At 45.1% G+C, this 26,119-nt stretch overlaps 1 protein-coding gene across 4 annotated transcripts in view; it reads right to left on the bottom strand.

Moving 5' to 3' along the window:
* The window catches only part of ZHX2 (zinc fingers and homeoboxes 2), a 75,331-nt gene that overhangs the window by 40,659 nt on the left and 8,553 nt on the right, over nucleotides 1-26,119 (bottom strand). For 2 of the 4 annotated variants that reach the window (XM_065629934.1, XM_065629933.1), the window contains exon 2: nucleotides 3,645-3,716. The exons of 1 other annotated variant lie outside the window; for it this stretch is intronic. The gene's annotated coding sequence lies outside the window, so the exon portion shown is untranslated. Of the gene's footprint in view, nucleotides 1-3,644; nucleotides 3,717-4,245; nucleotides 4,339-26,119 lie in introns of all 4 variants that reach the window. One more of the 4 variants, XM_065629932.1, reaches the window with a different exon arrangement.

Raw genomic sequence — 26,119 nt, 5'->3', positions numbered from 1 at the left:
GAGGCTTCTGGCTAAGCCTCATCTCTCCTGACTAAATTTCTTCTGCTCTCCAACCAACTTCTCCTCCCCATCTTTGTTCTTCTGTTATAGTAGTATTTTTCCCCCCCTTTTAAAAATAAAACACAGTCTGTTCAACATTTCCCTACAGTTGCCTGACCAAACACTGGAGAAATGTGCACTGATTTTGTGAGGAGTGCACCATTTAGAGGGGTGGCTTTTCTGGTGACAAGTGATGGTTTAAGGCTTTGAGGACTGCCTGAGCTAAAGCCCAACCTCTCACCCCGTGTAAGAGCAAGGAGGCAGCACCGCAGCTGCGTTTCACAAAGCCATCACCGCACGTAGTGCTGGCACTCATTGGACACACCACTGTCAGAGCCTTTCTTTGCTTTGACAGAAAATGTTTCTAAATTCATTGCTCAAGCTGCGAGTAACAACAATACCCCCCTAAAAAAGCAAACCAAACCAAACAAAACCAAAACCCTGAAGCCTCCAAACCCATCTAAATCTTACCTGGTAGAAAACAGCCCACTGCAACAAATATCATCTTTATAGTTACACATCCAGAAGCCTTGACATAAACCAGTTAATTTTTCCAAGTTTATTTTCGCTAAGTTGTTCTAACACATGAAAAGTGCATCCCTGCCCTCCATGCTCTGCTGCTGGACCTGCTGTGCCCCCGCAGCCCAACCCTGCATCCTGCCCTGGGCACCCCAAGGCCCCACCTGACCTGCAGCCAACCCACCAACCTGTCCTCAGGCAGTGTCCCAGGCTGGGGGAGCAGCCACACCACAGTGGTACAGCTAAAGATGCTTCTCCTCAGGCACATACAACCTGAGGGAAACCCTCCTCCTGCATCCTCCCAGAGTCTGGTCCCTCATGAAAAGATAGCTCTGCCTTGCACTGCCCAGAGAACAAAACCCCCATCAGGGGAATCCTGTCCATGAAAAAGTGGGTATTGCTTTTAGACAGCAGAACAGAGATGCTGCCTTACAAAGGGGAGGTGCGTTAAAGCCTAACAGGTGAAGCAACCGCATCTCCCTGCCTCTTTTTGCTCGTCAATGTCCCCAGGCCCACCAGAAGTGGCAGAAGCTCCCCAAATCAGCACATCAGCACTTGGTCTAGGTTCCCTCTGTGTGGACATCAGCTGGAGCCACCCTGAACCACTGCTGCACCCCAGGCTGCCACCCCGTCCAGGGAACAGCACCTCTGGGAGCAGCCTTGGGCAGGTTTCACCTTCCAGGTGCTGGGGAGGCAAACAGAAAAAGAGAGATGGCAAAGAAGTCTCCCTTCCCCTCTATCAAATCTCTCATTGAACACCTGGTCCTGAAACACCTGCGGGACAATGCAAGGGGATGCAGGGACACACAGCTATTGAGGTCTTCCAGCTCTGGTCTCTCGGCAGCTTCTGAGCAGGAGATAGTTTCTCAGTCAGCATCACCCCACTACAGCCTTCCCGAGCTCCTCAGTTCCTCACTTGGGCTTCTGCCACGCAGCCAGAGCGGCAGGAGACAGATAAATGGGAATTTACAGTCTCCTTTCACTGCTGAACAACAACTACATGTCACTGCAATAATTTCAGAGCTGTCTGAGACCATACTTGAGTTACCTGGGCAGCTTCCAAGCAACCTGCTCTTGTTTTCTCTCCCACCCTCTTAATGCAGCCATGACTAATCAGAGGCATCTGGGGACTGCATGTCACCCTCAGCATTACTGCTTGGCTTTGACTTTACAACACAGATAACATCTACCTGGGACTAGTGGTCCACCTTTGAAGAGGAGGAGCAGGTCCCTTTGTTTATTCCTTTTGTAGAAGCAACCACCACCAGGGTGCATTAGGACACAGATTCATTCAGACCTCAGAAACACCTGCCAAATCCCAACACTGCCTACTTAAGAGAAATCAAAAAACCAACCCCCAAAAACCCCAAACAGGCAAACTTTGCTTTTGAGATGAGCAAAGAGCATTTTTAGTGTATGGATATACTTTGAGACACACAATACGTACACACAGCATCTTCCTGCTGAATTTTCTTCACCTAAATCCGTGTCTATTCTTCCCATTACTCCAGAGCCAACACAGACATAAAAGAAGAGGCCAGAGCCCATTCTGTGCAATGTTTTCTAAGTAACTGACGAAAAAGAAACCCCACAGCTTGATTAGCAGGTCTCGTGTGACAGTTTAAACAGCAAGGAGTTCGGAGAAAATGTTTTCGATTCAAAGGGAGAATATAAGCTATTGACCTTATTGAGGGCAGATCAATACAAAACATCATCATAATCTTATATCCTTTTTCTCTCAGTAACTACACCCATTGACAGTATCCTCCACAAAAGGCTAAAAGTAGGATTGCTTATTCCGTTTTTTTGACTACCAGTTTCTGAATGCTTGTTAAGTATTTATTAAGGAACTTTTACATCTTTACCAAACACTGATGGACTTGGTTTCTCTCCTGTTAACAAAACATAGTCCTTTCTTTTTTTCAGGCTGATTTCAATTTGGGCTTTTATTCTGTTCTAGCCTGAATAGATTTGTGTTGCTGTAACAGAAAACAGACTGTAAGCCACTGAAATAAAAATGGAAACAAAACTCTGCTGATTTCCAAGTAATCATAGATTTCCATCACCATAGAACAAGGTAAAAATGGGACAGGAGTTGGGCTGATTTTAAAAACCTCAAAAAAACCACCTTATTCAACCCCTCTGCAAAGAAAATGTACTTACAGAACAGGAGTGAAGCTCAGAGCAACAGCATCCAAACCTCCAATCCAAATTTTAGCCCTGTGGTCCAGCCTTGCACCAGCCCACAGAGGCTGTTCCAGGAGCCCACACTATGCCAGACACACAGACCTGGGCTCAAGGCAGGGCTTGCCCGGGTCGGCTTAGTGCGGCCCCGGCCAGTCCAGCTGGAGAGCTGCAAACCAGCCACAGCTGCTAGGAAAACACAGCCCAGACCCTTTAGCAATGCATAGGAAAAGGCCATAGTGCAGCTGCTCCTTAAATATATCCTTTTATGTAAATATATTTATATATATTTTTTTAAAAAGCTCCTGGCTGAGCTGCTCTGGAGCAAGGGAAGGCACCCTGCATGTAGGTGCCTCCCATGGTGTAAAAGTTCCTCCAAAGTTATTTTATCAGATCAGGGAAGAGATCAATATTGGATGGTTTTCTGTTTTGATGACAGGGCTGGGGTGCTGTGCACACATAAAAAACCAACTTCATGGCAAATCTATGCTCTTCTCTGTTTTCAAAAGATGCAGGTGTTCTTCATGAGGAACACCTCAACTCTCCAGCAAGATTGTGTCTTCCAATGGTTGGTAGAGCTTGAAAACAACAAACGAGCTTCAGATGGTGCTAATGGTCCATTCTGCCACGCATATTCTCAGTTAAATGCATTCATGTGGTTCATATCTGCAGTGAGATAATTATTCAGCCTATGTGGTAATACAATGCTGACTTTATTTTGTGGATTGCAAAGAAGTGCCGAAGGCACACAAGTGGTTCCAAAAGACTGGATTTGCTTGCTGTAAACATTTCTTAGTGTCTTTAAAAAAAACACACCAAAACAAAAAATACCCAAAAAATCTTTCTTCTGTTTGGGCAACCTTGGGTTTCTCATTTAAAGCAAAATAGCAAAAAATACTCACAGCACTGCATTTCTTACATCTTGGGAATCTCAGTGCTTATACTTCTCTGAAGGTGAGCAGAACTTCTGTTACCTACACAAAAGAGAAAAGCTATGTAAGTCAGCAAAAAAGGAGAAAAAAAAAGGAGAAAATAGCAGCCACCTCTTCCACTCTCTGACTGCCAATTTAGTTTTTAAGCCAGCACCCAGGAATGCCGACTGACAGGAACTGCAGTAATTCCCTTTTCCACTGACAGACACAGAATTGGAGAGATTTGGTGCTCCAGCCCTGTTACAGTAACACAATGAATGTTGGGGGCCTCTTGGGGAAAAAAAAAAAATCCACATTTCTTAGGCCAAGCAGACAGTGGAGAGCACTCACACCAGTGTCCAAAGATACTTCTGCTGCAGTTCGGACTGGAAATACCCACAAAACAGCTGCTGCAGCAGACACGTACCAGAACAAGCTCTATTTGGCTCCTGGGAACTTCAACAAAATGCCATCAAAATTGCCCTTCTCTTCTTTAAAGGGACTCACTTGCTGTGTCCCAAAGCTAAAGTTTGCTTTCCTCATGTTTGCCTTTTTTTTTCCCCACCAAAAGAAATGGGAGAGGAAGCTTCACCTTCAGCAGCTGCAAGAGCAGAACCAATACAATTTCCCCCTTTTGCAGTGGCTGTGCAGGTGTGTGTACACACACACCTGAGAATCTCCACGCCTGCAAAGAATAGGAAAAGGGAACATAAATGGACATGTAACCACCCTGACTAAAAGAAATACATGCAGCAAAACACCCTGCTAGTCCCTCAAGAAAAGAGGCAGAAGCTTATGGATTGCTTCAGCAGCACCAAGAGCACAACCTGCATTTTCGGCTCCAGGTGAAGTATTTGAGTTTGAAACTTCACACTGTTGTTATCTGGCCAGAGGAAGGTCAGCTGGCAAACCCCAAAGAAATCACAGAGTCTTTTGCTACTTCCCAGCAGGTTAGGGAGGTATTTTTTTGCTTCTTTTCAAGGGAAGATAAGACTTGATTTCCTGAAAGAGTAGCATGGCTACTGGAGGAGCTGGGAGGCCAGGAGCTGTTACACAACCAAAACCATTTTTTAAGAGCTTAGAATAGAAAAAGCTGCATGTTTATTCATAGATAACAGGGAAGCTGCTTCTCGCTTTGCTCCATCTCAGAGTAAGGCAAAAAAAATGCTAGTTTCACTAAACTGTAGAAGAGAAATATACAGAATAGCTGTAGATTTTGTGCTATTTACATCCACACCTCTTATTGCACTCTGCGGGGTGCCTTCTTCTGCCCTTCCTCCTCTTTCCGGGCAAATTCCCTGTTCTTCCATCACAGGCTGCAAGCTCAGTGCTGAGCAGTTTCTGTATTTAATGGGTTTGTCCACTTATCTTACACTGAACCCAGTATCTGAAATCTTGGTTTTTTTAGTGCTGTGCCCAACGCGTAAAGGTAACCCTACATCTTGCCAACAAGGATGGAAACCACTCTATGAATAAAATGCTTTTAAAGAACAACAAAATTGCATGTAGTGCAACACAGCTTTGTCTTTCCCTCCATCTCTAACCTCTGCTTAGAAAGATAATTAAAATAAATACATAGCTGTGGTGCCACCACTTCTCAGGACTGTATAATGAGCAACAGAATTTTTGGTGCTTTTCCTAAAGACCCAGCTGGTGAAATTTCTCTGAGGATTCCCACTTCAGGAAACTTAAAACAGGAAGAAATCTCCAGGGTCATTAAATCCAGTCCCTTGCTGTTGTGATCGTACTGCACAATCCTCTTCAGAAAGTATGCAAAAAGTTTTCACCCCTTGTGGCTGTGAGAATCTGACTTGAGTTTAGCATAACGCTCAGGAAGAAGTTGGTAATATATACACATATACGTATTTCAGATCTTTAAAACCATTTCATCGTTTTGGGAGATCTGCTACTGCTTTTGAAAGTCTAGAGTTAGGCAACAGTGAAATGAAAGAGTCACAAACAGGTTTTATACAGAAATGCCATTTTTTTTTGGTTTTTTGCAAGAGGTAGGTAATTACTAGTGAAAAGAAAATGAGTCCTGCCTGAGTTTGTCTTAAGCAGCCTCCCGTGGGGCCATGCTTACTCCAAGCCAGCTCAAGGCAGGGGATGCAGCTCTGCCTGGCACGAAAGCATCACTGCCCCGAAATGCATTACAACTCTGGGATCACGAAAATTCAGAGCAGACCTCTCCACTCCACAGGAGAGTATTCATGCAGGTGTCATGTCCTCACCGACATGAGCTGTGCCAGGTAAATGCCTGCACAGTCACAGGCAGGAGCTGGGGAGATTTGTATCTGCTCGCTCTTGCACGGTGTCCTGGTGAGTACACATACGAAACACGTGACAGTGATTTATGAGTTACCACACACTGCCTGGTTTTCAGGGATTGCCTGTGTATGTGTGCGCTGCCCACAGCACGCAGAGGGTAACTCCAGCCACCCCAGCCATCCTTCATTCTCCGCACACTGAGCAGGCGATGCAGCCACCAGCTGCTTCCTTATTCTGGATGCTTTCCAAAAAAAGAGTAGTATCTCATGGCAAAATGAAAACAAAATAAACAACAATATTTTTAAAATACTTTTTTAAAGTAACTTGATTAACATCAGCACTCCACGTGGTTTCTGCAACCCAAAGGCTACAGTACTAACCACCTGAAAATGGGATTATTTTGCTTTGTTCGCCATGAAATTTCTCCCAAAATACGTATTGTTAAGATATCTTTAGTGAGCTAAATGTAAACCCTGAGCTGCTGTTAGGGTATGGAAGAGAGTATTTCTTAGTTGCTTTACAGAAAAGTTCCTTTGAGACTCTCTCAACCTACGGAAACGATCAATTTTGCAAAAGAACGTTTTACAGGGTTGGGAGCCCTGAAAGCACTTCCCTAACTGTGCCTGAGACCAAGAAAAATAAAACCCAAACTCCTCCTGACCTCTTTTCCTGAAAGATGCCCACTTGGTGGCTTAACCCCTGCTGCAGGTCAGCTGAAAGCATCGCTGCAGAGCAGGTCGTGCTGACCCTCTGCAGCCACACGAGGTTTTAGCATCTTGCCCCAGCACCCTGGGTGACCCATTCCCATCTCCTGCCTGTCCCAACGCCCAACATTTGGTGGGACAGGCAATAGGTCAGGGAAAACTTTCTTCATAAAGCTAACAAAAGCCCTGGGATGCTGTTTTCCTCGGCTGCTGGCTCAGCGAGGCTGGGGTGCAGGCTGGGGCACTGGCAACCGCCTGCCATGTCCCCAGAGTTTCTATTGTACTAACCATTTATTAACTTCTCGGTCTAGCTTATACCTTGATTTCCCTAAAAACTACCATGATGAAAATTACCACCTTAGCAATCTGAATTACTTCTAACACTAGACTAGAAATGCCTTCAACCGAATTAAATATGCACAGCTGTGTGGGAAATGGGGGGTTTGCAGCCTGTAGATTGCAGACTGTTATTACAGCACCATTAGCAGATACAAGTGTTCCTGAAAGTCGTCTGTATCCACATGCTGGAAATCTCAGTTATCTCAATGGATCCCAAGTGCCCCAACAGCTCCGCGTTGCCAGTCCGGTCCTTGTTCACCAAGGACCTGGCAGATTTCTGTGCGAGTAACGTGTTCATGAGCATCGTCCACTTCAACACCTTTTTATGAAGCTCATAAAATTAACCCATCCTGTGCCCATCCCTAAGAAAAACACATAAAACACAATCCAGATTTTCCTTAAATACCTGAACACACCGTTAAAAAGCCATTAAAAACACAGAAGTGCCCTGTGGTCTCTGCGTCAACATACACACCCTGTGCAGATGGTGATGCCTGGGGAGGCCTGGGGATATCCCTGCACCTCTGAGAGAGTTGGGGTGTCCAGCCTGGAGAAGAGGAGGCTCCAGGGAGACCTTATTGTGGCCTTTCAGTACTTAAAAGGGGCCTGTGAGAAAGATGGGGACAGAATTTTTAGCAGGGCCTGTTGTGACAGCACAAGGGGTGATGGTTTTAAAGAGGGGAGATTCAAGCTGGACATGAGGAAGAAACTTATTACAATGAGGGCAGTAAAACACTGGCCCAGGTTGCCCAGAGAGGTGGTAGGTGCCCCATCCCTGGAGACATTCAAGGCCAGGCTGGACGGGGCTCTGAGCAACCTGATCTGGGTGAAGATGTCCCTGCTCATTGCAGGGGGTTGGACTAGATGAGCTTTGAAGGTCCCTTCCAACCCAAACTATTCCATGACTGTCTGAATTCATGATTCTATGATTCCCAGCAGCCTTACCCCTATCCCTCTCAATGCTCAGCCACCTCTTTCCAGTCTTTTGAACGAAGCTGAAATGGAGATAGCAGCCCAGCAGCCACCACGGCTGCCTTTACTCCCGGGTTCTGCTCCGAGCCCCTGGCAATATGCAAACAAACAACGTTAACCCCCACGGCCCCAGCGTAGGGCGATGACCCCCGTGTCTCTGCTCAGGTCATACAGCCTTTCTGCACCTCGTTCATTGGGAATCAGAGCACCCAACCAAAATGAAAGAGAATGGGACAGCATTGCTCAAAGCAGATTATATTTACTTTTCAACACATCCCTCAAGCTGCAGATGTCAGCACAGAGAAAGGTATATTACTTTCTTTTTATCTCCTTAACTCTTCCTAGTTTCCTTCAACAAATTGAAGCGTTTTCTTGAAGGGTGAGAAATCTCAGTCTCGTGTACTATTTTAAATTGGCAGCAAGGGCTTTAAAGCAAGGAGAAGAATGTTTGATTGCATAAGAAAATTCAACCAGAGAGAGCGATGTCCTGTAGGGTTCTGGACAACAGAAAGTTCATAATTAATTTATTTGGCTTTTAGCAGAGTTATACTATTTCACATTACTCATCTTAAACCTTGCACTTCAGACTGTCACCCTCTGATTAGTTACCTACTTGCCCATAGTAATGAACATGTTGGAAAACAGTTGTCAGACCCTCCTCTGACAGAACCATGATTGATAACTGTTTTCCGACACAGCAGTTGCTACAGTCGTACTGTTGCAGGACGCTTTTGCTGCCCAACATATGTACAGCAATAACTTTTATTTTATTTTTTAAACAACCGAGCTGCAGACTGTTCATCTGCTAATTAATTTTCAACACCACGGGATGTCCAGTCCCTGTGTTTAGATCCATCCAGGTGTCAGCGTACAAGTTTGCTGAAGAGACGTGGTGCATGTTGTACACAGGGAGCACAGCCAAGAGTCACACGCTCCTTCCTCTCTCCCCCAAATACCCAAGCTCATAACAACAGCAGTGCTAGAAAGGAAAAGACCAACAGAGCGAGAGAGAACGGAAGCAAACATGATATAAAAACATGCTAACCCATATCGGTCCACATGGTCTAAGTGCATATGCCAATTTGGAAAGCATGGGGTCATCATTCCAGACCGCCTGAAAGAGGCATCATGCAGGCAGGTAGGGCAAAAAATGTGAGTAGCAGCCTATCAGCATCACTTCAGGTATACACAATGCTATTTAACCTAGACTGCAGCCAGAAACATCACTAGCTATTTTCACTGCTTAGATCCGCTGTCAGGGTGACACAATTTAAAGCCTCCCAGCACTGCTGTTAGGTTTGGCCCGGTCTCTCCAGTTTCAGCCTGATTTCCTCACCACATGACACAGCCCAACAGCAGACACTCTTTTCTTCTGCTCTTAATTCATTCCCTCTTTTGTTTCCCTCAGCCCCCAAGCTGAAATGAAAAAAAACCAAAAACCAAAAAACAAAAACAGAAAACCAAAACCAAACCCCTAAAAACTTAAAAGGGGGAAAAAAAAAAAGACTGATGAGGCCAGCCAGTGACTACATTTTGCTGTTATAAAAATAAATACAAGAGGAAGGGGTTTCCCTTTTCCGGCTGTTTAGACCTTTACTACTTTTGGCTGCAAGCACCGACGTGTCTGCAAATTCCTGCCAAACAGAGCAGCATCAGTGCAAAAGTGGAACAAGAAACTAAATGAACACAGGGTGTAAACATAAAGCAAGAAGTCACTTCATTCAAATAATGGTATTTGTGCTCCATTTGCTCTTGAAGACCAGTGCCATTAGATGTTATTGAATCTCTTATTTTCAGTAAGAGTGTCTATATCTGGAAAGTGAAGTGAGATGCACCTGGGTCAGCAGCCCCTACACTGGTGCCAGGTGACCTACTTTCAGCTACAAGTAATCCAGGAGCCACAAAGAGAACGTAAGAAAGGCTGCCCCGAGTCCTCTACACATTGCTATATGGTCTTGCTCGGTGCTGAGCTTCATCTGCTCTCCTCACTGCAATCTCCAGAGCATCCCGCTTGAGGTGGGCATCTCCCGGGACACGCTCCTGCTGCTCCACTCGCTCCCTGGCTGCACAGCCCCAGCCCCGGCACATCGAGCCCCGCCGGCTCCAGCAAACGCAGCGAAACAGGAAAGTCTGCAAACACCGAGCACCGAAAAACAGTGCCTGACCCCCAAGGACTGGATGAAGCAGTTGCTTTTGTGGCCTTTTCTCCCTACCCTGAGGACGGCCAGCACAGCCTGGGCACTGTGGCTGCTTGTTCTGTTAAGAACCAGTAACTTTGGGCCCATCCTTCCCCTCTGGCTAGACTTTTTCTTTTTTTAAGGCAGAGAATACAAAGGGATGGAATGAAACTTTCTCCTTACAGCCTGCCAGGCTCGTGGCCCCACAAATCTGTCCTACCAATTTATCATCTTCACTGTGGCGATGCCCGTATTGAACACTGATTTGTTACACCTCTGTGTCCACAGCCTGGGATGTTTTTGGAAGCCAAAGCAATACAGGTTCAGGCACTGAATGTCTGATTCCCGCAGATTTAAGTGCTGCACTTGAATCAATTTAAGAGCTGGATCCTATTTATATGGGAATACATCTGTAGCAGCAGATGCTTTTTACAGCTTTCTACCCGATTCAGGATCCAGGGCATAATTACATTTCTGAGAGTGGATCCTGCTACTATTTGGATACGCCTTTGCCACTCAGTCCAGTAGAAGCAGGTTTTAACCAAGGAAGATAAAACGCAATTCACCCTACTGTGAGGAGGAGCAACGCACTTTCACATTTAAAAATCAGACAAAACCAGATTTCATACAAAATTTATCCTATCCTTCCACATAACCAGCAACATAACATTAATTTCTTCTGCCTCACGATATATTTAATGAGAAGGAAAAAAAAAGGTACACGTGCACACTCCTTTCTCCAGTGCTCCTTGTTATTCTTCCAGAACAATTCTTCAAAGCTGCTGAGATCACTGTATGTTACCTCCTTTTTGAAGGATCAGATACATTGCATCAAAAAGCATGCAGGAAAAGTTCTAGGGCATGAAACCAATTTTTGCGCACTTTTATCTGGGTCAGCTTTTCTACTGATTCTGCAAATACCATATCTTTTTTTAAAGCTAAGGGTTTTTTAGCTTAAAAAGAAGAAAAAGAGAACATTAGAACTTAAGTCAAACATCTATCTGAGCCAAGGATTAGTTTTGTTGGGTGACTCCAAATCAAAAAGGTAGATTTTTAAAAAATAATAAAATCTAACTAACAGTGAAAGGGCATCTGGATTGATTTCCAAATTCAGTAAATGCCCCCTTCACATTCTGCTTCTGTTTTTATTAAATGTTATTTAACTTCTTTGCTGTTAGGCGTGCAAAACTTAGACAGTTGACAACATCTAGGAAAGCTAACCTGAGACAAAAACACTCGCACACACATTTTAGCATTAATTCACCCCTCCCCTTCTCTGCCCCTCTGCCAAGTTTTCCTCCATGATTATGAACTATTTGTCACAGCCTCCAGCTTTGTTTTATGTCATTTCATCAACCCCAATGTGTGCCTTGAGGTGCCCTGAAACAGAAATAATAAATAAAAACTGGCCTTGTGTGACAAAAGGCTGGATCCTGTTTTAGGAGGAGGAGACCTGTTGCAGACATCTTGAAGGTCTCAAATCAACTTAATTTGTACACACAAGTGGGAAATGGAGAAAGGACACTTCCAGGAGGATGCCTATCAACAGGTGGCTGTAGCAGGAGTGACTCAGAAAATTTGCTTGCAACTCCAAATGTCAGCAGAAAAAAAAAAAAAATAAAGTAGTCGGTAAGTCTAATAAACTCCCGGTGAAAACAAAGAGCTCTCAAGTGATTTGCCAGGATGGAGTCCTTTTGCTTCTGAGAGATGCTTTTTGCACATTTTGGTGGTGGTGTTATGCTGGGAATAGCAACACATTGCCCAGGCACCTGAATAGTAAGTGTGCTGCTATGGGAAGCGGGGCGCCCGCTTGGCAAGACCTTGCTCTGCAGGGACCTGGGGACACGGTGAGTGGGGCCATTTGCACGTGTGCTTGAGTCAGAGCTCCAGAGGGGTCTGAGTAAGCCAAGCATTTCTTTCCTGGCTCTGGGATGCCTGTCTGGCATACTCAAGATCCAGAGGATCATCAGGATGGATCCCTCAGCCTCTTTATATTCTGTTTTCCCAGTCTGAAGAGCTAGGATAGCAAGATGAGTAATCGTTTCCACCACACCAGCTGTGTAACGCAAACAAACCCCCAGCCTAACAGCTTAATGATTTCTGATACGCAAATTATTAAACCCCAACATTTTCTCACTGCGATTTTACCCAATTAAGCCTTGTCTTCATTAGGGAAACAGCGACGGCCCTGCACTAGGCTGCTGGGTGCTGCCTCCAGCATTGCACATCTATAACCAAAGAGCCGCAGACGAGCGAGATGTCCTGACCACGGCAGGGCCGGAGGTCCCCTCGCCCAAGGGTGACCCTCCTTCCAGCACCCACCACACCGTACTCCATCCATGGCTGACAATACATTTAATATACTTAGTATACTTATAATTGCAAGAATTACTGCTGTATCACACCCTGACTTCTCTCTTCCCCCATGCATTAACTGGTTGCTCGGAGCTTCGCGATCTTTTGAAGAAAACACCTTGAAAAATGAGACTGGGGAAGCTGACGTTAAATAGGGAAATGAAAACGCGTTGCTAGCTACCCCGAAAAAACTAGGCCAGGCTTCTCTGGACCAAATCTCCAGGTATCTCTGAGGCAGTAACGGTTGGCACGATTCTTAAAATACGCAGAGGCTGATTAAAGGCTGGCTTACAGCGCTTGGTACACTTCAGGCATTACCGGTGAATTTTTAAATCAGACAGGCAAAATGATTTTTGAAAGAAACCCCTCCCTGGCTTGATCTCCCACCTCAAAACACACCGAGAGGTCACCTTGGGAAAGACAGAGGCACCAAACTTGGTAGCAACAGCGGTACCAACGCCTCGGATGTTGGTCCAAATTGAAAACAGTGGCTGTTCTAGTGCTGAAACAGGGTTGCAAACTCCAACATTCTGGGGCTTGTGCCCCCCCAGCCGCCATCCTGTTCCTTCCCGTGGGCCGGGCTGCGGTGCCGGCCTTGCCGGGAGATGCGCTGGGGATGGCAGAGGGGAAAAGCGAGGGGCTGAGCGGGGACAACCGGCCGACAGACCTCCCTGCCAGCGAGGCAACTGCAGAGGAGATTTTAACACAAACACATATCCCGCCCTAACAGGACACTTTCCCTGGAGGGATGTTGGGTTTTTTGGGGTTTTTTTTTTTTGGTTTTTCTTCCCTGTGCACCACATCCCAGACCCTCACCTTCATCTGCTCCCCTCACGCGGAAAAGCTTCATTAGCAGCGAGGAGCTGAGCTCTGTGCTGCCTTCCCTCCTCGCTCCACTCAGTGACCGTAAAACGCAGGACTGGGCAACCTCTCGGTCCCTCACACCGGGAGACAGAAGAGCTGCTTTCCTTCAGCTGCCTTCCCCACCTTCTCGAGAGCACCTTCTCGCCATAATGAACTTACAGGGGAAATGTTTTCAACCTCTCATTAGTGAGACTCAAAGTGAGACTGACAGCTCAGATTTACGTTTTTTTTCAGTTTAAATTAAGGCTGCGGCTTTGCAAGATCGCTAATCTGGCGCTGTCGTACTCATGACTTGATTGAGACCATCATGTCCCAGCAGTGCAAAGCGCTGCCTGGCTACGTCCCCCCGGCAGAGCCCCAGTGCTGAATGGATGGCGGCCCCGGCACCACATCACCCCTGCAGTGACCAGTACCTGCCCTTTCTGTACTGGTCTCTGTCAAACCGGACAAGAAAATACAGTCAGATGTCACTGGAGAAAGCAAGGAGTGATGCTCAGACTTGTATTCAACCTCCCAGCGAGGGAAAGAGTGGCTTTGAAGTATCTTGTATAGAGCAAGGTAAGTAAAAACCTTTAAATAAAGCTCAGCAATCCTCCAAATCCAGGCAGGGTAGTTATGGCCCTCTTTAGCTTGTCCTTCGTGTATCTTCAAAGTTGTCTGTGAAATCAGTCATAACTTTGCCACTCAATTTGTTCCCTTTGCAAGACTTTACTACATCTGAGTAACTGGGAAGCAGCACAGCGACATCAACCAGAACATCCTTTGCAGTCCAAAGGCAAACTGCAAAACTTAGACTGAACTTGGGCTTTGATTTATTTGTATTTATGTACTTGCATTTTCCAGATTAAATGTGTGGTCTAAGTATAAACCTCAGCCAGAGACTCTATTACCTTCATCCAAACCCACCCATGAGCTCTCACATGTCCCACTTTCAAAAACAGGACTCTCCTTGGGCCCAGAAATCCCTTTTGGAGAGCTATGCCCTACAAGAAGCTTTGTAATGCTCTGTTCAAAGATGAACAGTACTCAAAAGTTCTATTCTTCATGGAAGTTGTATTTAAAATGTTTTTCTACTGTCCTCAGTGGGATTTCACATCTTGCATGTGTGACAAAGCAGGCACAGTCTGCAAGAAGCTATAAATCCTGACTGCACAAAACAACCCTAAATCTAGAGCCTCCACAGACCAAATATGACCCCTAGAATCAAGATGCTCAAATCTCCTCTCTTGCTAAAATAAAGGCAGAATTTGGTCCTGGAAGCTGAAGGTCGCTCCTCAGTCTGCAGCAGAGCCTAACTAGAAGTCTCTCACGTTTCCAGTCGGTACCTCAAATAGCCTTGTCAAGTCGTACACTTGGCAAGAAGCAGCCAAGGCAGAGTTCTGTTTTCAAGGAATTTAAACAAATAGCAGGCAGTGCTGCTCATCTATCTCAGGTTGGTGCATATAATTTTAATTAAAGCATTTATGTAAATACAGATGCAAATTAGGTTCTGTATAGCACCTGGCAAATTACTATCGGAGCCCTGAGGCTACTGGCAAATTATCAGCACGAGCTTTCATGATATGAAGGTACCAAACCCAGTCTTGGTCCAGACACTGTATATTTTATTTGGCTAAAATTGGCAGTAAAACACCATATTAGTACACACATAAGAAGTTAAATAGTCTTCCATTTGAAAAAGAGCTCTTAGGTGGTAAACCAACATCATTAAAATACATCCTTCAGACAGTCTATGTCTAGCAAGAAAAATAACCCTTTTGCATTTCTGCAAAACCTATCAAAGGAACTCAAAAGCATCTCTGAAATGTTAATTAATCCATATATTCCCCAAGGGATATCTATTTTAAAGATGGTTATATGGAGTCTGCATTAATCTCTCATTTGCCAAAGGCTCGCAGGAGGGAAAGCCACAGAGATCGAATCTGGACCTAGGAGCCTTGATTCTGTGCTCCTCCAAATCCTCATCACAAGACCTTCCTCCCCAAAAATCACAAGAACTTGCTCACACCAAAGAGGTGTGAACCTCTTTGGCCCAGATATCACTGCCTCAAAGTAGTGTTAACTTCAAAACCGTGTTAAAACTGCAAAGCCGACTACATAACAAGAAAAATAAGGGAAGAAAAAACAAATCACAATGGGAAAAAAAAACCACTTTTGAAAATCAAAGGAATCTTCAGATCACGCTGAAAGGATCTTATCTTTGGAAAATGAAAAGGTATAACCAAGGTAATGTTCACAGCAATATCAGCAACTTCTCCTGACTATTCCCCCCGTCAAGGTGCACTTCCATCTTAGGGCCCTTGCAAGTGGAGATCAATTCCCCTTCTTTCAGAACCCTCCATTAAGACCAACACTTGGCAATAGCTCCTAAAGCTTAAGAACACACTTAACTAGATCAACATCAATGACGTTTAAGCACATGCTTAACGTTTTCCCTGCAATACCCTTCCTAACTTCCCAGGGTATGAATTTCCCAGTGGCACTGACTGAAATGAAATCACATTTCCAATTTATTCAGAATGGATGCAGAAGCTGACTGGAAACAATGGTTGTTACTGGTGAAGAAGAACACGAGACGGAAACGCAGTAAGGTTTGGAGTTGCATGGGCACATTCACAGCATGGCAAAACATGACACACACATGACATATCATCACTATGACAACACAGTTTGGGAGACATGTGTAACCAGCATTTTGCAAGCATATGGTCAAATACTTGCCCCTTCTTGTGCTCAAAATTAAAAACAAACCAGAGGGATGGGAGCTAAAAGCATCAAGCCATGGACTGGCCTGTTTGCATTCCTTCGCCCTGATATCATTTATAATGACTGCACATTGATTTAAATGCTTTTCTTATTGACTTGTTTGTTTTGTCTTGAGCATTTTGCTTCCAAAAAAAACCCCCAATAAACAGGTAAAAATAGCAAGTGTTGCTTCTGAATGCTGGGATGTTGGTGTGAATTCCTACAGTAATGGCGAGTTCCTGGCTGCAGGGAGAGCATGGAAGAGGGGGAACAGGGAAATGAGACATGATTAAGGATATTATACTGAGATCCTGTGTACTGTGATCTGTTGGAACAAGCTAAACATGAGACCTTCGTGCCCTGGGAAGCCGGGCATCCCTGCTCTCCACAGCTATGAAGAGAATTGGCACACATATATAGGAAATTTGCTGGAGAGCAGCAACATTTCAGGCTCAGCTCCTCCATAGCATGTTTGCATATTGACTGTAGCCTGCTCTAGCAAAATAATTTTCTGGGTCCCCTTTGCAGGATGAAAAAATGCTGAGTTTCACTGGGGGGCGTGGTGGGTAAAGACTTATGAAAGATGAGGCACTTCCCATTCTTTTTTTGGGGAGAAAACCAAACCAAAATTACAGCCTTGCCATGCATTTGTTTCAAGTCAGAACCCACATTCCTCATGGAGGCCAAGCTGGCAACGCTTTCTTGTTGATAATCGCATCTCAATAGACTTTTATCTGATCCGAGACGTACTTGGGCAATTCCAATAAACTGAATGACTGCTCTAGTTTTGCCAAAGGCAATAAGTAACTTTAAACATACAAGTAAACAGATAAATAAGAGACTCGCATGTCTGACATGGCCTTTGCCATTTGTGGCACTCAGCTGGCACATCCTTGCGGACTTGTTTGGAAATCAGTGTGTCCTATACTGTGCCAAGAAGCCAAGCTATTCAGATAGTGACTCATAAGCTAGGGACATGGGTATACCAAAGGAAAGGAGAGGTGAGAGGGTATGGTCCCAGCCAGGCTATGGGAGAGGAGGTTTTAATTCCTTGCCAGAGCTTGCGTAAACCATTTTTGTTCTTCAGTGCTTCTACACCTAATGCCTGTAACAAAACTCTCCTGTATCACAAATACTGGGACGGAAAATATGCAAGCACATAGCAGGTGCTTGTATTTTAAGAGAGATGGGATTAAACAAACACCTATATACCACTCTCTTCCCTGCTTCTCCAATGAGCCTGGGGATGACCTTGACGTGTTTTTCTTGAGTGAAGAAATGTGTAACTCCAAAAGGCTGGGGAGGGAGAGAGGAACAGTATTTCACCACAGGACCTGTAGTAGCAGTGTAACAACATCAGCTCTTCAAGGGAGCCAAGGATTAAAACTCAGTGTGGGAAGACAGAGTAGGTGGTAAAAACCCAACGGAGTTATCTGTCTTTCCAGGCTCGGGGGGTGAAGCTGTGCTTGGAAGAGGGAAGGGAGTTGCACTGCCCAAGAGGTAAAATTGTGCTTTGTTTCTTCTGTCTGCATATTTTTCCACTTTTTATTTTTGGATCTTGCAACATTATCCAGCGTTAGATGGCACATAGCTAGAATAACAGCTGCCGTGCCTTGCTCCGGAGCACGGTGGGAACACCAGAACCACCCCACAAAGAAGGACGACGAGAGAAGACCCGCATCATTAAAATGTGCCTTTTGTCTCTGTTTTACTGAGGAGGTTTTGAAAACACCCTTTAAAAATGTACAGGAACGAAGACCCCAGAAGCGCTCCAGCAGCAGACAAATACCTGCCTAAACTTGTCAAAACACTACATGGCAGATACGGCTGTCACAGCAAAGCCCTGGTCTACAAGAGCCCAGCTCAAGTCCCTCACAGGCTGGAGAACAGGTGGTTTTCCCAGCGGATGTGCCAGCACGGCCACGTCACCGGGGACTCACACCTCTCCATGCTTTTTGGCCAGGACAGCACAGCACAGCTTAACCCCGAAGTATTTCCAGAAGAAGGCAAGATGCGAGCTAACTTCCCAGAGTACATGAACAGCTTTGTTGCAATACAAAATTCAGCCTTTGTGCCTTTCCATACAGAGCTCCTCAAGCCACTGGAGGCAGGGACCGTCGGATGCTGTCAAGTAAGAGTCAAGATGCTGATGCCATGAAATAAATGGCTTTATAAAAAGCCCAACAGGACAGTTTTTATCAATAGGCAAATTCTAGATGAGCGCTGGTTTGGGCCCTGTTGTGTCACGTTAGTGCCGAAGAACCCAACTATGTGAGCATGGCAGTTGCAAGGTGACTTTGCACTGCTTAAGACAAGGCAAGCGCAATACTTAAACAGCATCAGTGGCAAAAATGAGAAACTAATAAATCTCAAAGGACGATTAAACCCTTCTGAAAAGACCAACTTTAGCAGGCCTTGCAGGACAGCTTCAGGCCAGACTCAACTAGAAGCCACTTTATTTGGCTGGCTGACCTGCTCACCCATTTCTACCCATGAACTATGAGGCTGCTTTTGCCCTTTCTTCCTCTTAATTTTAGGCTTCGATAACATTTTTCAGAGTAAGAATTTACTGTAAACCAAAGCAGCTGCTGGCTGGAGTACCCACCAATCTAAACACACATGGAAATTTAAGCTAACACTTCCATACCTGGGTTAACACTCCAGAGATACAAGGCAAACATGGATATAGCTAATGAACAGCTGATTTCTACCAAAAATGCTGGAGATCCTCAAGTCACAGTGAACTAGTGATCACTTAGATGCCAAGATGTCACTTTAAAGGCTGGACTTTGCACCATCAGGAAAGGAAAATTAATAATGAGTTGCAGCATCCTCTGAAGTGCAGTCCAGTCCTCAGTCTGCTGAAATGGGGAATCTGCCCAAGAGTGCGAACAGACATGCTTTTTTTCCTTGGAAACGTAACCCACAGCTGAGTGTCATGCAGAAGACACATCTGGAATTCCTCTGCTGCCAGAAGGTCTTTCAGTTCACGTTGTGACACGAAGAACCGAAAGCTGATATTTCTACAGGAAACCCCTCCCTCTTCCAGTCACTTCATGCGATACCGTAAGTTCCTACTTACTGAAAATGTTAATTATCGCTGTATTTTCTCACATCATTGATACTTGATAATTGATGTCTTCGGCAGAGATAAGACACAGCCCCCAACATTTGGAGTTACACTGGTGTTCCCTCTGCTCAGGAACAGAGATTTTGCAACATCCCTCACTTGTGATTCAACCTCAAACTCAGAGAGAAGTAACAGGGTCTGTTTTGGGCAGACTCCTCCTAATTACCAAGGAAGAAGCGAGGAAAGAGCTCCCAAAACTTATGTGGAGCTTCATGCTCTTACTGGGACGAGGGGGCAGATCTTCCACAGGAAGAGAGCAGCTCTACAGAGACGTAATGGCACCATTGCTAACTAAAATATAAGGCAGATCTGCACTGCAGCCTCCACTGCAGCTGTCTCTGGAAGAGCTGCATCAGCCAAGAGAGAGGGACTCGAATCCTGCATGTACCCATTTTCCAGCTTTTGGAGAAATTGCTTCAGTAAAGAGTGACAAGCATCGTTCAAGATCTGGATGCCATTCTTGAAGCAGCTGAGTCCCCAAAGTCTTCCCCAGAGACACTTTTGCTAGTTTTGAGGGCGAACTCAAATGTCATTCAGCATGTTGCTGGGATATTCCTGGAGATCAATGTGACAATGGAGTCCCACCAGGGTCTGCTGCAGTCATACAGGACACAATACGGCCATGTTCTACCACTGCATTGTGGCTACCACCAAGATACTTGAGTAGGCTTTTCACCTTGTAGCAGTATAAAATTAAGGTGTTAAGATAAACCCTTAAACACTACGTCGGTGAAGGACAAGACTTCGAAATTTTGCCCTGAATCCATCATAACTTCATCCCATCAACTAAAAGGAATGGCTCCAAGAGAGAAAGCAAGGATCTCCTTGTAATTTGATATGATGTGGGATAAAATATTCACACCCTGTAAGAAATAATAATGAGAAAGTTGTGCTAGGGAATGCTCCTGATATGGATCTATTTTGCCGCCTGGCTCCACTCTGATGCTATCTGCAAGTCCAGAAGCCTGAACAGCATTAAAGGCTGGTCATTCCTGACACAGCCCGCACCTTCCAAACACACAGGAGCCTTTTTAGTCTGAAGGCCAGCTGCACATGAAAAAGATGTTAAACTCTGTAGACCAGTCCTCACTTCTGAAGTCATACCTGTTCGCTTTAAAGTATATCTCCCTACTTTACAAAAAAAAAAAGCCTCCCACATGTATTTACACTAATGTTTGCTCTGCAGATGGCTGTGGGAAAGAAATATAGATTTTAATCTGCCTGGCACACCACCAGCCAAGCTGCAGTTGGGATTTAGTGGACAGACTCTTTATTGCTGGTAGATGTAAGAGTCGGGAAGAACACAATTTTATCTCCAAAATCTGGATGGAGGGGAAAAAATAACTTCCCTGCTGCTTCTCGGTACTAAAACAACTGGCACCTTCCCAGGGAAACCACTACTTCATGCTCCTCTCTGCAATCACCTACGAGCTCCGTTTGGGATGCGACAGGAATGACTTGTAGTAATGGCTTCAGAGAAGGCTTGGTTAGCGTTCCCCTCTTTTACACTAACCACACTTAAATCAAAAGTAGCATTACAGTTTTGGGCAAAACCGCTACTGGCTTCTTATTGCCTGACTCCAGGAATATCATTCAACTTTTGTACCTCAGTTTCCTCATCTGTTAAACAAGAGTAACAAAACCTTCCCTGGAGGTATCATCTACACCTTTGTGCTTGTAGAGCACGATGCAAAGGAAAGCACTACAGCAACTACAGATCATCAGTAAAGCAGTCAAGATTCTACTAAGGAGGCAGAAGACCAGACACTAGATTAGGTCAGTCTGGTTATGAATCTGCTGTGTTACAGGGGGTTGCCTGGAGTAACAGCTGCCAAGGGACCAACAGAGCCGCCGATGCTTCAGCAAACCACCAGCCCATTCAACCCCTACAGCCAGATGTGTAGTTCCAGTTTGGAAAGCCAAAAAAAAAAAGAGAAGCTGCCAGCTTCTTCATATTCATGAGCTCTTTAATAATGCCCAACAAAACTTGCAGGCATGTTCTCTGCTGTTGCTCTTGCCCTTTTGCACAGCGAGCAAGTCATAAATATTTCAGAGGAAGAGTCCAGAAAATTTGCAAGATTGGTCCTAGCCTTTTACAGCATTAATGAGCAGGCCATTAATAGTTAATGAAGCAGCTGCTGGTGATCTCAGACGTAAAGGCAAGACAAGAACTGCAGTGTTTGCCCAATCATTACAATGTGATAATGCAAAGGAACATCTTGATCCTTTTATCAAATCCTCCCCATGGCGGCAAGACCCGGGAGCTGATCACAGGACCTGCAGCAGACCCACACCTGACCCTCCTGCCCCACCGCTGTCAACCAGCAGGGATGGAGACCACTGCAAACGGTCTGAACTCACTGTCCTGATGGTCCGGACACATCCGCGGGAGTGCAAAGGCCTCCATCCTGCACCTCACTTAAACACACGTGCAATGCCCTAAACACTTACCTGGGCAGGAGCACGCAGTGCAGGTGTGCAGGTGCATGTGTGCACCCTGCAGTGGTACATATGTAAAAATGCCAATAAAAAGTGGGGGTTTGGGTCTTTTAAAGGTCTGAGCTGCTTGTTCAAAGCCAAATTCACAAGACGATTAGGCAGCTGACTTCAAAGAACAGCTCCTGTGATTTCAGCCTTGCATGCAGCGAGGACAACAGTGAAAAGGTATTTTCGCTGTGCTTATTCTTTCATAACTCTGAGTTGACATCACCTTGCCTGCACCCCTGCAGCCAGGAGGCACGAAGCGTCCCTTGGCCATCACCGTTTGTAACTCCACTTGCCCGGAGCTTTGCTGAAGGGCACTTGGTGGCTACTGTTCAGCCTGGAGAAAAGGAGGATGAGGGGAGACCTCATCGCTGTCTACAGCTACCTGAAAGAAGGCTGTAGCATGGAGGGGGGTTGGCCTCTTCTCCCAAGTAGCAAGTGATAGGACATGAGGAAACGGCCTCAAGTTGCGCCAGGGAAGGCTTAGATTGGATATTAGGAAAAAATTCTTCACAGAAAGGGTTGTCAGGCATTGGAACAGGCTGCCCAGGGAAGTTTTGGAGTCACCATCCCTGGAGGTGTTTAAAAGGCGTTTAGACGAAGTTCTTAGGGGCATGTTTAGTGCCAGAGTTAGGTTAGGTTATGGCTGGACTCGATCCTGAGGGTCTCTTCCAACCGAAACGATTCTATGATTCTACTCCTGCCAGCCAGGCTTCTGGGAGCAACTCCAGCCTCACAGCCCAGGCAGGGGCAAAACAGAACAGGGAGAGCAGGAAGAACTGGGTGAAAGTTTGGATGTTGCCAAATTTAATTTTCTTCTTTTTACCACCATGGTATCACTGATTTAAGGGATATATGAGGTTGGTTTCTTGCTGCCTCTATGTTCGTGTGTAGGTGGGTCTAACAATCCCGGCATTTTGTAGTTGTTTTGTTTTGTTTGTTTGTTTTTTTAATTTGCTCACTAAGGTCTGTCACATTTGACAGAGGTGAAAATCTTGACGACATCAGCTTCCTACCGGTCTCATGAAGACAGGGTGTGGAGCAAAGATCCCCATCACTGATGCCATGAAGGGGTTAGTCTGACCCCTTTCCCAGTGCAGGCAGGAATTCAATCTCAGAAGTCAAATGCACTGGAAAGCGGTTTGTGTCAGCCCCGATGGCCCCAGGAATAATCAGTCTCCTGGATTTCAGCTCATATCACATCTGGATTGTGACAGATGAAGCTTTTTCTGCTCAACAACTGATAGGGGTCTGCAAAAAAAGCCAGGATTTGTAGCAGAGAGACTCCCTGAAGACCCCCAGGTGGACAGGGACAGTGCAGACTCGTGCTCTTCAACGAGCTCATGAACTGAGGGGGATTTGGATGCAATCTGAATATCACCCTTTTATGTAAGTGTCCTTAGCACAGAGTGCAAAAGTTTTGCACTTCATCTGTTTGGGCTGTAATGCTCAAAGCTGGCAGTCGAGGGCCTTGCATTCATTGGGAAAAATAAAAGGAAAAGAAAAGCTTAATTTCAAGTTTACAGTCTTAATTCCACCCTCCAAAGCAGAGGATGTAAAGTAGTGCAGGAATCAAAGGCAACTGTAGCACTGGGCCCTTTGTTAAATAATTAACTTTGATTTGCCTAATCTATCTGCAAGTACTCACTGAAGATACAAAAAACTTCCCCATCAACACCTGACTCTCACCTAAACAGGGGGCTTCCAACAGGCACTTCCTGGGATGATCATCTTCTAGCTTTTAACAAAACTGGCCCTTGGCTTTGCTTGCCTTCAAACAAGACTCTGCCTGCCAACTTTCAATGCAGATCAAAGGTGACCTTAAAAAATCCTCATTGCATTAAGACCTAGAAAATAAGTTTATTATGTTAAATTTCAAGTAACTATTCTGTAATTAGGTTTAAAACTATCATTTGCCAAACATGGCTTGGGAAAAAAAAAACCCACCAAACATCACCTACTTGGACTTAATAATAAAGTACATAATTAGCAATGAATGTATATTGCTTCCTTTTTAAAACCCATAGCATGTAACACTCCTTCATGCTTTAAGTGGGGATTATCTTAAAGTTGTTATAAACCTTGATTTAAAGACTTTAGTATCCTGAACTATTTAAATCACATTAAGGATGAAACTTCACGTATGAACAACCTTGCCAAACCCAGATGTGCATTGGGCTGTTCCTCACCCTCACACCATCTATTTTACATAATTCAAGAACGGATATTTAAAAACCACAGACAAGTAAAAAAAAAGTTTAATGAGCAAAAAAATCTACCCAAATTCAAATGTTTCTCAATCAGCTTCCTATTTCTTGTCTGTTTCATTAAAAACAAAACAAACAAAACAGTAAAAACAAGATTCTTGATATTTTTCCTCCTCTAGCTACATTGTCAGTTTCAGTACTGTGTTAAGCTTGCTGTTTCTAACTTTTGAGTACTTCATACTGATTTTAAAACACAGCAAAAGGACAAGAGCCATTCACACACTTGCCAAAAGTTAATCAAGCTGCAACCCCAACTATGCCAAGTGGCCGCGGCGAAAGGTGAAGAGTGTTTGAAGATGAGTTATCTGTAGGTTGTAAAAGACCAATAATAAAGGGTGGCAAATCACAGTCTTTCTGTGCTGCTGTGCAGACCAGCAATCCCGAATTTGTGCAGAAGAAGGGTCTCCTGGCTGATCCGTGCCAGGAAGTTGGCGCAGGAGCTCTTCTGAAGGATGCCACTGCAGTGCCTAGATGCACAAACCAAATCCAACATGACGGCGATCAAGTGACACACAGGAGCACCCTGAGATTCAGTAAAATGGTCAGGATGAGAGTGAGAAGGAACAAATAAACCCCCCATCTACATAGGCATGAGCAAAACACAGGCAGATTAAAAAATAAAATAACAAAAGCACATTCAGTGAAATGAGATTAGCCTGTCTGAGCGGTCCTGCAAAAGCTGCATCTACCATGGGGTACTGCTTGTGCCAGTGAGAGGCAAATATGAAAGGATGCATCAAGTTCAAGGCAGCTAGCAGAAAAATATGATCAAATTTCAACCCTGGCTGCAGAAACTGATAGAGAGGAGGCTCATGTATGAATTCGGCAGTCCGCTACACACTGATTTCCCATGCAAATACACCATTTCCAAAATGGGGTGCCAATCCCCATCTCCTCTCACTGCCCACTACCCTCTGTAAGTAAAGCAGCTCCCAAACAGCCACAAATCCTTTGCCATACAGTACCACATACTGTCCACCACATCACCACCGATTTTGGGGTGCAGCAGTTCTAATTTTAAATATCCAATATCTTCCTTGCAATGTACCCTGCGCACCAGGGGGTGCTTCACATTTCACAGCACATTTCAAAGCGCTCCATCAAGCACCACAAAAGCTCTTCCTCTGTGGATGGAAAGGAGCCTTCCCTGCCCTGGGAGCATCCCGCTGGGGCCGGCGCCGTGTGGGGACACAGACAGACCCCTCCGAAGAGATGGCAGGGTGGGAACTGGCAGGTGGGGAGAGAGGGGAAGGAAGAGGGTACTGCAAAGAAACTAAAAATGCAAAACGTGACCTCAACAATGTACTTCCTCCTAAACTGGGGACAGGGTGCAAATGGGGGTTTGTGGCTTTAAAAAACAAAAAAAAAGTATTTAAGTCACTTAGACATTTTGTGGGAGAGGTTCGGAGGGCCCAGCAGGGAACTGGGGCCAGCTGGCGAGGAATGTGGTGGTGCCCAGTCAGCCCTGCACCCCAGCGCCGCAGACCCGGAGGCTGAAAGCACTCGCTCTCGAGCACTTTGCAGGGAGGCTGTCTGCTGCTCACCCAGAAGCAAGAGCAGAGCAAACAAAAAGGAGTTCAGATTTCACGAGATTAACTTTAAATCCACCGACTCGATGCTCTCATCTGCTGCTGGAGAAAAGATGGGGCCAGAGCTAACATCGTCCCTATGCAGGAGCTCTTTTTAGCATAAGTAATAACTTGGGAGACTCCACTCTTGGCTCAGACACACACTGAGCGTTCACACACTTTCCAGAACGATTGCACAGAGGGTAAACACATAAAAATAATGTAAAACACGAGCATAAGATACTTAAAGATAAAGGCTAAGATCCAGGATAACAGGACAAGCAAACAGAATTTTAGGCTTCAAGTATATTTAGGCTTGAATGCAAAATATTTCAGAGAGCTAACATTCTTCTTCCTGTATCTGATTAATCATGGATTTTGAAACTTGTGTTTGCCTTGTGCAATATTTCCCAAATCACCTCTATCTCCCCGACATAACTGCAAGGCATACAGCTGAGATGCCATCAGATACGTGTGGGGGATGTCCTGTAAAAACTTTTAACAACAGCAGAATTGCAAGGATGCTCTAAGTTTAAAGAAAGAGAAGATGCCAAGTCAAGAGCAATTAAGAAAATAGTTCTCTCCAAGCACAT

Source organism: Caloenas nicobarica, chromosome 2 (assembly GCF_036013445.1).
Source record: "Caloenas nicobarica isolate bCalNic1 chromosome 2, bCalNic1.hap1, whole genome shotgun sequence".
NCBI classification, from domain to species: domain Eukaryota; kingdom Metazoa; phylum Chordata; class Aves; order Columbiformes; family Columbidae; genus Caloenas; species Caloenas nicobarica.
This window is presented reverse-complemented; position numbering and strand designations above follow the sequence as displayed.